The following is a 12,599-nucleotide window of genomic DNA, read 5'->3' as shown; positions in this document are numbered from 1 at the left end:
ATACCTGGGGTACAGGAAAGATGGACCTGGAAAGATGATTTGGCAGAACAAGATTTCAGAGTCATAGCCTGTTCTGTGCTGAGCGGTTAAAGAGAAGGCTCTGGTTTCCAGTGCTGTCAGCTTAGTGCTCATAAAACAGCTTAAATGCTCTTTATATCTTTCCCTAAAGCAGCAGATGAGGGTGAAATGTGGCAGAGAGGAGTTTTCAACTAGTCATCTGCTTTGAATAACAACTATCTCCCTTCCAACTTTTAAATCTTGGTCTGTTTACTCCTCCGATTCATTCTCAGCCTTTGCATCATTTATTTTTCCTCTCTGACTTCTAAAAACAGTCATTCACATGAATGATGAGCAGGGGAAGAAAAAGTGTGCTAAGCTAAAAGACTTAGCTTTGAATACTTGCAGTTGTTGCCTCAACTGCCTTCATTTGCCAGGTTCACTGAGACTGTGATGGAGAAGAGACTTCAAGGCATATCCTGCTCAACAGAATAACTAAAGAACAGCTCAGTTCTTGCCATGTAGACAGTGATGGAGAAAAGTACATCTGATAGAACTTAAAACCAAGTGACAAAGTTGCTTCAGCTGTATGAGAGTAATTAATTACTTTGAAAGACAGAGCTCATTTTCATAGAATCATAGAATCAACCAGGTTGGAAGAGACCTCCAACACCATCCAGTCCAACCTATCACCCTGCCCTATCCAATCAACTAGACCATGGCACTAAGTGCCTCATCCAGTCTTTTCTTGAAGACCCCCAGGGAAGGTGCCTCCACCACCTCCCTGGGCAGCCCATTCCAATGGGAAATCACTCTCTCTGTGAAGAACTTCTTCCTAATATCCAGCCTATACCTACCCTGGCACAACTTGAGACTGTCCCCTTGTTCTATTGCTGGTTGCCTGGGAGAAGAGGCCACCCCCCACCTGGCTACAATGCCCCTTCAGGTAGTTGTAGACAGTAATTTTGTGCTGGAAAAGTCTGGAACAACATATTGTAATCTGTTGTGTGTTAGCTGAGCTACAGCTTCCATCCACCAGGAAGATACGTTGGAAATCCAGCATCTTTTTCAGTACAAAGTGCTCTCTGGTGACAGCCATATTCCACTGTGTCTTTTTAGGCAGAAGCTCTGTTTCAGGGGAAATTTCTCTTGCAAGTGTTCTTGTGAGCTGCTATGGCTCCTGTTTTTCTAAATACTGAGAGGGAGAGAATGAAGAGAAAGAGGTACTGCCTTCAGGGTATTTGGACCTTAGCAGAGGATCACCAAGAGCCCCAATGCCTGTTATTACAAGCACAATGTTATATAACCTCCTTCATGAATTTCTTGAGTCACATCTTGTAATTTCTGTTGCCTACCCTTCCTAGTTTTACTGCTTCCAGCCCCCACTCCTTGCTCTTGATTTGTGGTCAGCACTGATTCAAAGTATTACTTTTCTGTTAAAGTAGGTTCCAGAGAACCCTATAGGAAGATGAAACTAATTGTTGAACCTGCCTTTATGTTAGTTTGTTAGCAGTACATCACTGAAAGATAGACACTGGAGAATATTTTTAAGGAGCATGACTGCCATTTGGCCTGGATACCTAAGCAAGACATAACGAAGGAGGTGCTTTCTAAACTCACAGTCAAGAAAGACCATGTCTTGGCATATTAGGAACTTAAAACCCACCAGGCCAAAACTGGGGAGTTAATCTTGTCATAAAACTACTTTTTTTCTCTCCTTTCATGTACCACTTTCCTTTCCCTCCCTATTTAATATGTTGTACTTGCAAATATTTATTTTTAGTTATTATTTTCAACTTTTTTTCACTCATCCACAACTCAAGATTTATTGCCAGGGTAGGACTTCACTCTCCCTGTTCCCTATTATTTATAAGACAATTGCAAGCAGCAGATTTTCTGTCCTCTCTCCAAGCTTATTGCTCTCTCTAATGCAGCTGTCTTTCAAGGCTGTTCAAGCTTCCTGATACGGGTTTACAAACAGAGCTGTCCTCCTTTGGGGTAGCAGTCCTTGGCAGTTTTGGGAGCAACACCTCTAAAATGATTCTTCTCAGTATCTGCTGCTGTGCAACAAATCCTTGTGCTGTTCTGCTCCACTGTTGGATTCCTGCAAAATTCATTCACAGAGCATTCAGGCTGCTCCTTACTTCCACAGAATCACAGAAACATCCAGATTGGAAAAGACCCTAAGGATCACCAAGTCCAACCTATAACCCTACTCTACAAGATTCACCTTAAACCATATCCCTAAGCACCACATCCAAAGGACCCTTAAAACACATCCAGGGTTAGTGACTCAACCACCTCCCTGGGCAGCTCATTCCAGTGCCTTACCTTTGTGAGGTGACCTTTCAGAAAACTACCCTGAGAGCTGGAGATGGCAATTTCTTACCCCTTGTGTGCTGGTTTGAAGCTAATTGGAATATTTTACTGAGAGAAATTAAATCCTTAGCTGTGAGAAAGGAGATTAAAAACAACAGTACCCTGTATCACTCATTCTTCTGCTGAGAAATGCAACTAATCAAAGTATAGGTGAGACATCCTCATACACTTCTCTGCTCTTGCTTTTGTTCTGTTCCTTCTTTCTGGCCATCTGGTCTCTATGGTTACCTCTGCCTTAACTCTAAGCCAACCTAATCCTTTTTCCTCTAACCTCCTTGTCATCTTTTTGACATCTCACCTCAGATCTCCAGATTTCTCACATGAGATATTTGTGGGTTGATCTGGTTATTTCTGAAGGGCAGGAAAGAGGGAGGGGGAAGCAGGTTTGGGTTGGTAGCCTCTCCTGGGAACTCTGGTTTCTGGGAGAACTGTTGTGTTTCTGTATTACCTTTAACTTTCATATTTCTGTATATAGAATCAACCAGGTTGGAAGAGACCTCCAAGATCATCCACTCCAACCTAGCACCCAGCCCTCGCCAGTCAAATAGACCATGGCACTAAGTGCCTCATCCAGGCTTTGCTTCAACACCTCCAGGGACGGTGCCTCCACCACCTACCTAGGCAGCCCATTCCAATGCCAATCACTCTCTCTGCCAACAGCTTCCTCCTAACATCCAGCCTATAGTTTCCACGGCACAATTTGAGACTGTGTCCTCTTGTTCTGTTGGTGGTTGCCTGGCAGAAGAGGCCACCCCCCACCTGGCTACAGTGTCCCTTCAGGTAGTTGTAGACAGCAATGAGGTCACCCCTGAACCTCCTCTTCTCCAGGCTAAACAACCCCAGCTCCCTTAGCCTCTATATGCTTGTGTATCATGCTAAGCTATAAATATAAAGCTTCATTCCTTAATTTCCACCTGGCTGAGTCTAGTCTGGGTGACTTCATAAGAGTAGGGGGATGAGTAACACCCAAACCATCACTTATTAAATGGGAGAGTTTGCAAACCATATGAGGCCCAAAACACTCACTTGTGAGCAATGTTATAAGGGGCCAATAAGATATTTAGAAATCAGCTGGCTAGCTGTTCTACCACCCCATGAACAAGAAATGCCATTGGAACATGCACTGAGTAAAAAGAGGGGATTAGTTTTGCAGACAGAAAAGGGATCCAGGCTATAAAAGGTTTTGTGCCCTGAAGAATTGTTTCCAGCCTCAGTAATGAACTGAGGGAATGAACCTGTTCTAGTGCTTTGTCTGTGTCTCAAATTTCTATTGATATTTCAGAATCACAATGTAACTCACTTGAAAAGGAAAAAAAAACAAATTCTCCTTTTTTCAGTTCTTCAGAGTGATTCTTCGACTCCTTTTTTAATGGATGGGTTTATAATAATAGCATCATATTCTCTTACTGCAACTTAAAGAGGAGGTGATACATTAAAGTGACAAACTTCACAGTATCACTTGAACTAATGAGTGTCTCTGTGGTCAGAAAGAGGCACAGGGAAAGAGGTTGCTTTCCCTAAGAGGTCCTTTGTAGCAGCTCAGTAGCCCAGCTGCCACTCTTTGTTTGGAGCATGGCAATGCAGAAAGATCAGCCCAGAAGTGCCCAAAGGGCACCCAAAAGGGTTGAGTGAGTTCATGTTGTGCCCTATGTGCCAGGCTGAGGAGTCACAGAACAAGGTCCCTGCAGATGCAGCTCTTTAAGGTCCAAGGAGCCACAGTACAGCAGACTGCCCTGGGGCAGACATGTTGCTCTAGAGAACCTGTATATCCTTATAACCAAGCCCTGAAGTTCCTTCTGGAGAAATCACATCAAGGGGACCACGCATGAAAAGCCACATGCGGTGCCTACGTACAATACCCTGACAGCACAGGCACTGAGCCCCTCAGTGCGCATATAACTGACAGGACAGACAAAGATCTGCACAAAGAAGTGCCTGTAGTTTGGCTTCTAAGTCTTTACATCAGGTTCCCAGAATAAATGTCTGTATTTTTTCAAAAGAGTTCAGCACTAAGGAGATCCCATTCAGAGCCTCCTTCTTAAGTATGGTTACCATTAAGCAGGATATTCAGCTCCCATACTGGGAAGTCCAGATTAGCATAACCACACGCAAATTTTCACACAGCACAGAAAAGAATCCATTTCAGAGTATAAAGTTATGCTTTAAATAGCTTTTTTTGATCCTCATATTAAAAATCAAGTTGCCCTCCTGAACAGTAGGGCTGACAAAGCCTGGGTTTCCATTGATTTGTGGCCGATTTTCTAGCCATTTAACAAGATGAAAGCTCTAGCTGAAGCCTTCGTTGCCCTGGAGAGAGAAGGGTGCACTCCTGTGCAGAGGACTCACACAGCAGATTTGCTCATAGGTGGCTCTAAAAAGTCCTTTTTTGGGCCTGTGTCTTCACGAAGCCTGCAGGAACAAAGCATATCTGAGACCTCTCTTTTCTTTCAAAGTTGGGTGCATTGAGAGAAAAACAACTCTGAAACTCTTGGAAATGAACAGACTATCAGAGTGATCGGAGACATTCCTTTCATTCAAGTTAGTATTGGACAAATAAGAGTATTATATGTCAAGTATCAGCAACTGCAATAGATTAGTCCATTTAGTGCATCTCTAGAAATGTCTCTATTACACCTTCTCCTCAGCTCCAATCATCAGCCCATAACTCTTTTTCTCAGTGGCTGTATCATGAAAGGCTTAGCTTGTGCAATTGAGAGGTCACCAAGACTGAAATACTCCATCCAGGAGCATTAAGCACCATACAAAAAAACCCCAAACATTTATGTATTGTCTTTTCCCTCTGTTTTCTAACAGAACCTGAGAGCATGCCTACAGCTTGGCAAAGCTTGTGACCAGCAGCGCCTGTGTGATCCCAGGATCGTGGGACCTTTAGCATCACCTCTCATTTCAGTGTTGTGACTCACACTACCATGACAAGTCTTTCACTGACTCTCCAGCTTGTTCATGGAAATGCTGCTCAGACAACTTAAAAAACCCCTGCCAACCCAAAGGTTATGTTAACAGACTTTCTGAATAGCCATGCTTGTTACCTTCCCCTATTACACAGATAATAAAATATAAGTACTCCCCTCCATACATAATAAATAGGAGTCTGAAGTAGTTACAAGTTTCTGGTGCCCACAGTGTAACTTTGCAAAGTCATTTTTCCTAACACCAAACACACTTCAGCAACCTTCAATTATAATGGAGAGTGCAATAAATAATAGTTTATGTCTACTTATACAAATAAAGAATATGAAGTGAAAACTCTTCAAGTGTTTGATGGTTGCTAATTGAAGCAAGTACAACTATGTATTTTGTTATCTCTTCTACACCTCACTCCCATTGTCTGCTTGCATCTTGTCAAACATTTAGGCTTTGTGTTTCTGGAGCTGGCACAGACTCTGTGCTGCCCATTCATACAGGACCTACAATCACGAGGTATTTATCAGCCCCTCCAGCTGCTACCACAATATAAGTAATTTTATCAACCTAATGTTTTATTTATCTGCACTTAATGTTCCTATTTAAAGGGGAAAGAATGTGGGAATATTAATGGAGAAGTTGGGGGCAGGGAGCTGAGATGAGTTATTAAGTTTCACCACTTGAGCTTTTAAGCTTCTCTGCCTGAAGCTGCTCAGATTGATGTGAATGCATCCATATCTCTCATGCAAATTGTCCCACAGGCAGCTATTTTGGGCAGAGCATATATTCATTGTGGTGTCACAAAAGGTCGATTAGGTCTGCTGAAACTCCTAGTTGATGCTGATTGACTGTGAGCGACATTTAAGTCTTTCAAACTTCATTATCTAACCCATTCTCTGCAGGCTGAGCATGGACTTGTGGCTTACGCAGCCTCAAAACAGATACCCCAAGTTGCATGCAGATGCAGGAATTTTTTAATTATCTTTGTGTAGAGAGGGTGAAAAAACCTGTGATGATTTTCTTCTCATGGTGAGGGGAGTTCTTTTCAGCCTGCTGCTGGAAATGACACAAGCCCAAGCAAGATGAGTGAAGAGGACTCTGCGCCCACAGCACAGAAAATGGAACAGATTTTCCTCTGCCCTTCTCACAAAACCACTCCTGTCAGCTAACAACGAAGCTGAAAAGTGTCTTCACCTGAAAATCCAGGTTGTCATGGAAAGTGCTAACCAGGTGAAAAGAGAAGAGTGAAATAGAAAATCTTCTGAATCCAGAAGTCTGCTGCTTGACTTCAGGTGGACTCTGTAATTTCTCCCCAGTGGACCCAACTGCTCCTGTGCTGTTTACCTTTACATCGCTAATCTACTTTGCAAAACCTACCAAATTTCACTTCCTCTTGCTGAAAAAGAAAAAAAGCATAAACATAACAACTTCAAGCACTGAAGCATAGTTTTGCAAAGAACAGTGATGGTTTACTCAAAAATTGTGTATTTTGGAAAGTGAGTTCTGAAGGAAATATGACAACACTGCAGCCCGATGCATACACATACATATGTAGGAGTGAAGGGAAAGGAAACCTAATGTCTGCTCTGCACTCTCTCTCTGTAGATTTCTCCAGATTGAATTCTAAGGTTTGACAGGATTACTGAGTCTAGCAGCTGGCTGATTTGGTTTGAAATTTACTTCGGTAGAGATGCTTGAAGATACAAGTTAAAAGGCTTCCAGCAAATAACATACTGGAAGTAGAGGCAGAACTTCACACATACTCCTTTTATGTGAGCATTGTGGTCACCTGTGGCTGTATTGTTCCAACACCTCAAAACCCACATCTGCAATAGTAAGCATCTACTGGCTGTAACCACTGGCAACGTTTGGCAGGCTTTTAACAGTTTTAAACAACCCTAAAACCTTCACAGCTGTGCCTGAATATAGACAACAGAATTGGCATTCCCTCTGCATCCTTTCACTTTAAATATCGTCACTTGGTGGCAGTGATCATGTATCTTGTCTTTAACAGTAGAGGAAAATAGCTTTAAATGCAACAAAGTGATTGCATCTTGGCTTTCAGAGGTGCCTATTGCAAGCTCTATTCAACAAATGCCCACACTAGCAGCAGAACACCACCATCTCTATCACCTCCAATAGACAAAAGGCAGTTTTGGCTTAATGACTTGGGAAACGTGGTACTTCTAGCAGTGGTCCTTGTCTCACAAGCCCTTTCTATCTAGTGTCAGTTGAGTCTTTTCTGGTTTCCATCCTGTTCATAAAACTTCCTTGATTTGGGCTTAAGTGCCTTCTTTGCTGTAAGTGAGCCTTTATTTGCCTTTTTAAGTCAGGGGCCAAAGAAGCTGTATAAAGGAGCACAGGGAAATTCAAGGGAAATTCCAAGTCAGAAGAACCTTTAGTAGTTAGAGTAAGATGAGAGGAAACATAAATGAAAATGGTCTGACTGTGTAATGATTATTTAGAACACCTCAGGGCAATAACTGGTTTGATGGGGCTATTTTAAAATCATTACCCACTAAGTTCTGTATCTCATTCATTCAATTTCCCACTAAAGATTAAACAACTCACTTGGAGGAAAATATCTTTTTATTAAGGTAGCAGCTAAGAAACAGGTACTGAGTTTGAGGAATTAAGTATTTACACTCATATGAAAGAAGAATTGAAACAGAAAGTATCCTTTCTTCCAGGCACTGAAAACACCACTATGATTTAGTATGTCCCTTCTTCACTGTAAAAGAAGTGTGTTCTTATCTCTCTCCCCCATGTGAATTCATCATCTCAAACACATACATGGCACTCTTAACCAGAGACAAGGAGAGACCACAACCAACCACTAGGCAAGCAAACTTTTGCCTGTTAAATTTGCCCTGAAAAACAGCTTAGAATCACAGAATGGTAGGGTTGGAAGGGACCCCTGAGGATCACATAGTCCAGCTGCCCTGCCAAAGCAGGGTCACCTAGAGTAAGTCATGCAGGGAGGCATCCAGGTGGGATTTGAAAGCCTCCAGAGAAGAAGACCCCACAACCTCCCTGGACAACCTGTTCCAGTGCTCTGTCATCCTCAAAGTAAAGAAGAGTCTTCTCATGTTGAGGAGGAACTTCTGTTCCAGATTTCATCTGTTGGCCCTTGTCTTATCGCTGACCATCAGTGAAAACACCTACCCTTAATTTATTCATACTCATCTCTCTCAACCTTCTTTTCTCCAGGCTAAACAGCTTAAGGTCTCTCAACCTTTTTTTATAGGAGAGATGTTCTATTCTCTTAATCATCCTCTTAGGCCTCTGTTGGTCTCTTTCCAGTAGTTCCTGTTGCTGTTGAATTGGGAAGCTCAGCGTTCAACACAATGTTCCAGTACAGCACAAATGCTTATTGACTATCTGAAAGAAACAAGTCATCAAATAAAGCACTTTAGCCTGTTTACACATCAACCATACTAAAACAGCTAATACCATGTGCAGTTGTGTGATGGTTTGGGGGTTACCCCGCCCCTCCCACACTTTTGAATTTGCCCCAGCTAACTCAGACGGACCCTGGGAATATAGATGAAGCAATTTATTTACAGCTAGCAGAATTTACAAGCAGCTATTTACAATATATACAGTTATATACAATTATATACAGAAATATACAAAGGATAAACAATACAAAAGCACAACTCCCCTCCCAGAAACCTGAGTCCCCAGGAGGGGCTCTCAAACCACCCCAACACCTCCCCCCGGCCCTCTCAACCTTACCCCAGTTCTCAGGAAGAAGAGAGGTGCAGCCAAGAGGTTAGGGAGCAGGGTTAATAGGAGCAGGGTTAATGAGATGTGACCAGGTCTAAGGCAAAAGCAAGAGTGAGAGACAAAATGGAGAAGAAGTCTTTCTTCTTCCCAGAGTTCTCAGTGAGACTGTGAGAGAAGTTGACATCAATTGTTTTCATTTCACTGCCCGTTATCTAGTTCTGTTACCAAAACATTCTAGCTTGCTTCAAACTAGCACAAGTTGGTATGAAAACAACTTAAACTGAGTCTGTGAGCAGGTGTCCCATGCCGAGCAGCCTGATATGGGGTGCATAGATGCATGGCCTCATGAGGGGCTTTCCAAGGGCATGGAAGAATTGTAGGGAAGGTTAAAGCTATACCTAAATCCCACACTTGCAGCTCCTACAGGAAAAGAGAAACTTGCACATCCCATGTGTGATGCTACTTGTGAATGTGGGATTATAAAACCTGGGCTAGCTGTAGAAAGATGTTGCAAAATCTGTTTGTGTCTAGTAACATTTTTTAAGTGACTTATCCATCATATTGCTGATAGTCATCCTGAATGTATTATCAACTGATGGGCAGTTAATTAGATGTCACTAAGTAAAATGATAGACCGCTTCAGCACTGATCTAGGCTAAACAACATGAACTGGTTTTGCTCTCAATACCCATTACTGCAGACACATAGAGGCCATAGCCACATACTACACCTCACAGAGTAAACTAATTACACAGGCACAGTAATGAGAGATAAACCCACAACAGCGTAATCCCCCAATTGCCTTCCTAATTCCTATGGCTGGGACACAATGGTTTTTTCTCCTCTTTTTTGAGAGATTTCATAGCACCTGATACTCTTTTCAGTAGTAACAACGAGACTATGCTAGGCTGTCTGACACCCCACCAGAATCAGATGGACTGGAGATGTGGTGGCAGGTGTCAAAGCAGCAACATGAACTCTGCATGGGCATGCCCATGTTATCTGCCTCCAGATTCAGCTCCTGCTATACACAGGCACGTTGGCAGATGCCAGCAACTTTAGACAACCTGAGTCCCAAAAGGACCCAAGCAACTATATTAGAGTGAGCATCAAGCCTAGTCCTGCCTAACCGGGGGGCCACCAGGCCCCCCGGCCTTTGTCACACTCCCCTTCACCCAGTGTGCACCATGAGGACTCACCAATGATGACAGGAGGAGGATCCCTCTGCCCAGTTGGGCACAGCTTGGAGTTTCTGCCTTTCCTGGGGCTGATTAAAAAGGGGAGTGGACAGGAAAAGCAAAGTGGCCACACCTGGAGTGGGAGGAGACTCCAACAGCACCCAGGTGCTCAGGGATTTGGGAGAAAAAAGGGGCAAAATGGGGCAGATAAGGTGAAAAAGGGACAGATATGGCATTCCAGTGTGATCTGCTATAGGTGGTCCTGCTCTGATGGGGGGTTTGGACTAGATGATCTTTCAGTGTCCCTTCCAGCTCCTACCATCTGTGATTCTGTGACTCTTAAAGGATCAGAGCTCCATCCAATGCTTTTGGTCACAATAGAAAGGTTCTTTAAGGCCTCTTGATTTCTCTGTGAATGACATTCTGTGACCCTGGCAGACATTCCCATAAGGCAGCCTCTTCATCTCAGCAGAGAGCGTCATTTGTGCTGAGATCTTGAGCTGTCCCTTTGCTTGCAGAGCCCCTGAAGTACTTAGGGGTTTCAGCATCTCCGTGTGCTTGTGCAAGCTATTTTCATCACCATCTCAGGATGCTCTGTTGGATGATGATGTGATGTCAAGTCACATTATGTTCAGAGAGATGTGAAAAGATAGGCTTTAATATACAGTGACACTTCATCTTATCCAGCCTCAGCTCTGGCAATTAATGCTCCAGCTCAGAGGTTCAAACTTCTCTTTAGGACCACTGTAACAACTGCACCTTGTGAACTCTGTGAGAGGGATCCTTTCCTCTTCCATCTCTGTATGCCTTCTTTGTGCCTTCACCAATTTAAAGGCAAGAGCATCTAGAGCTTTTAGTAGTTTTGTCATACCATTAGAGGCTCTCAATCCCAAGAAATGTCTCATCTCCACCTGCAAAGGAAGGGATGGAGCATGACATACTCCCTCTGGCTGAAATCTCCACATCACAGTCCTCCTGCTAAGACCCTTGTGGGGAAATTGCCAGCAACAAAGCTCACCTCCCTCAAGCAACAGATACAGTGGCCAAATTTCTTGTTCCCTGAAATGAAAGGATCACATATTTCACTTGGCACTATGCCACCAAGTCTAGGGGCATTAGTGAGCTCTAGAAGATGACTAGGAAAACAGAGTCTTAACAGCTGGCTCTAGGTCTGCAAGGTAGGTACTACACTGAGGATCTCACAGGAGTCACCTACACCCCTTCAGTTAGTTTTCTTTGTATTGATATTCCTCTCCCTCTACATTCCTGAAGTAGTATGACCTTTTTGACTGCTGTTTTTTCTCTATTTTTACATTTTTCAACTTTTGAAAAAGCAAAAAATAGTTTAAAATATAGGGGAAAGAAGAGCATTATTTTTTCTCTTGGTAGGGTTCATTGTAAAGGGCCAAAAACTGCTGTCTTGGTTGAGTTTCTCTGCCTGCTTTTGGTTCAATACAAAGGGAAAGCATTTCCTTTGGGGCTCAAGGTGAGGCATTTTACTTCCCAGAAATGGCCAGTTGTCTCCTTTCAAACAGCATTTGGTACTTGCCTGCAGCAGCTTGTTCACCCACCTAAGGCAGGAAGGGAAGCAAGCAGCCTGTCCCTCCTTTACAGCCATACGTTGTGCTAGCTGCCCTTACCAAGTGCACTGCATCACAGGGTTCACAGTTTAGGTGGCTGCTTTCACATCAGATCTCAAACCTTCTTTCAAGCTCTTTCTATTTTATTTTATAGATCAGTGAACAGCATTTTGTTTTATCTTCCTGCCTTATGGTAGACATTCTTTTGTCCTTAAAAGTACTTAGGCACAAGCTGTGTGTGGATCCAAAAAATAACAATAATCACAGTCTGATGGAAAGCTGAAAGCATTTGTACAAGAAAGGGAAAAAAGAAAAACCAGCAAAATCAAAACCAATGAAAAACACACTGGTCCTGGCTGTGAAGGGACTCGCTAATATGGCTGAGAAATGTTACTTTCATAATTTAAACCTGATTGTAGGAAAATTGTAATTTATCCCCAGCTTTGGCTGTTGTCACAGCTTGCCTTTCTGCACAGAGCATGCATTTGCTTTAAAAGCTTATCTTTCCATCTAGCCTGTGCTGAGGGATTTGTTGATTTACACTAACCCCATTTCAATCTAAAAGCTTTGTTCCTCTTCCAGTCTTAAATCTAGAAGAATCACTGATTGCACGGGTGCAGACCCTCTCTCTGGGACTTGGCATTTGTGAGGTTCCAGGCAAAACGGTGTTCTGCTCAAAACTCAGAGTAACTGGTTAAAGCCAAGAGAGGCAGAGAATTGACATATGCAAATTCTGCTCCTAGGTCTTGGTCAAGAGCAGAATAAGGACACTAAGTTAGAGAATCACAGAATCATAGAATCAACCAGGTTG

General features: G+C 43.0%; 1 long non-coding RNA gene across 1 annotated transcript; it reads right to left on the bottom strand.

Annotated features, from left to right (window-relative positions):
* Window positions 1–7,872: 7,872 nt before the first annotated feature.
* On the bottom strand, window positions 7,873–10,288 carry LOC135181563 (uncharacterized). Its single transcript, XR_010304921.1, has 2 exons — window positions 10,230–10,288; window positions 7,873–8,682 (listed from the first exon to the last, which is right to left on the bottom strand). It is a non-coding gene; the product is annotated as an uncharacterized LOC135181563 (long non-coding RNA).
* Between the last annotated feature and the right edge of the window lie 2,311 nt (window positions 10,289–12,599).

This window comes from Pogoniulus pusillus, chromosome 15 (genome assembly GCF_015220805.1).
Source record: "Pogoniulus pusillus isolate bPogPus1 chromosome 15, bPogPus1.pri, whole genome shotgun sequence".
In the NCBI taxonomy this organism is placed as follows: domain Eukaryota; kingdom Metazoa; phylum Chordata; class Aves; order Piciformes; family Lybiidae; genus Pogoniulus; species Pogoniulus pusillus.
Note: the sequence above shows the minus strand (reverse complement) of the source record. Positions and strands in the feature narration are given on the sequence as shown.